At 33.9% G+C, this 920-nt stretch overlaps 1 protein-coding gene across 1 annotated transcript in view; it reads left to right on the top strand.

The window, feature by feature from the left end:
* tax1bp3 (Tax1 (human T-cell leukemia virus type I) binding protein 3) overlaps window positions 1–920 on the top strand; it is a 6,405-nt gene that overhangs the window by 426 nt on the left and 5,059 nt on the right. The window lies entirely within an intron of this gene.

The following is a 920-nucleotide window of genomic DNA, read 5'->3' as shown; positions in this document are numbered from 1 at the left end:
TCTATGAACTGTAACACTACTTTAGTACTTTAGCTGAAGCTGAAAGCATTTTTCTCATCGCAACACGTCAGTTAAGTTAGTAAAGATACATTGTCGTTAAATAGCCGCCTCGGTGAGTTTGATATAACGTTACATTATAGCATGATGTTTTGATAATAATGTAACATTTTTGTTGTTTGTTGTTAAATTAAAGGCATGTGAATGTCGTGATAGCTAACTATTCTTACATATGGGCGTCACCACTGGTGTGATTCAGTCTTCCTGGTCGACTTTCATACAAAGTTACAGAATATAAAGTAAATAAAGGGTTGTTTATTGTGTGCTTCCTTCATATATTAGTGCAGGCAGTAGCCTTACTATAATGGTAAATAGTGTTTTGTTGTGACTTAGCCATGTAGTGGTAGTTAGATGGATATGACCGGGATAACAATCAATAACAGGCCCAGCAAGTTTAGGTTGAAAAGAGCTTTGGTACATAAATTGAAACAGCACTTTGTTCCTTAGTAGAAACTCTATCAACAATCTGTAACTTTATAAATATCAGTGATTCTTCCAGACAGGAAGAAGACAGCTTGATTGTTACAGATGTGATATCTATTAAAGAGTTCTGACAAAGATGTGAGACATTTTAGACTTTAAATTAAGGCCCAATTAATATATCAATGGGTTGATATTATCGGCCGATATTGGCCTATCGCAGACATATCGTATTGGTATCGGTGTATATGTCATATGCACCGATATTTTTTCAGGTATATAATGTAAAAAGGCTTGTAGGCTTTTCATTTCTATAAGGGTTGACAATATAGCATAAAGAACATTTAACTTAAATATCCTTATCCTTATATTTCTGTACTGCACTCTGACTTATATGCAAATACTGAAATATCTGCGATAAGCTACTATCAGACAATATATTG

Source organism: Morone saxatilis, unplaced genomic scaffold (assembly GCF_004916995.1).
Source record: "Morone saxatilis isolate NCDOM2014 unplaced genomic scaffold, NCSU_SB_2.0 Contig12, whole genome shotgun sequence".
Lineage (NCBI taxonomy): Eukaryota > Metazoa > Chordata > Actinopteri > Moronidae > Morone > Morone saxatilis.
This window is presented reverse-complemented; position numbering and strand designations above follow the sequence as displayed.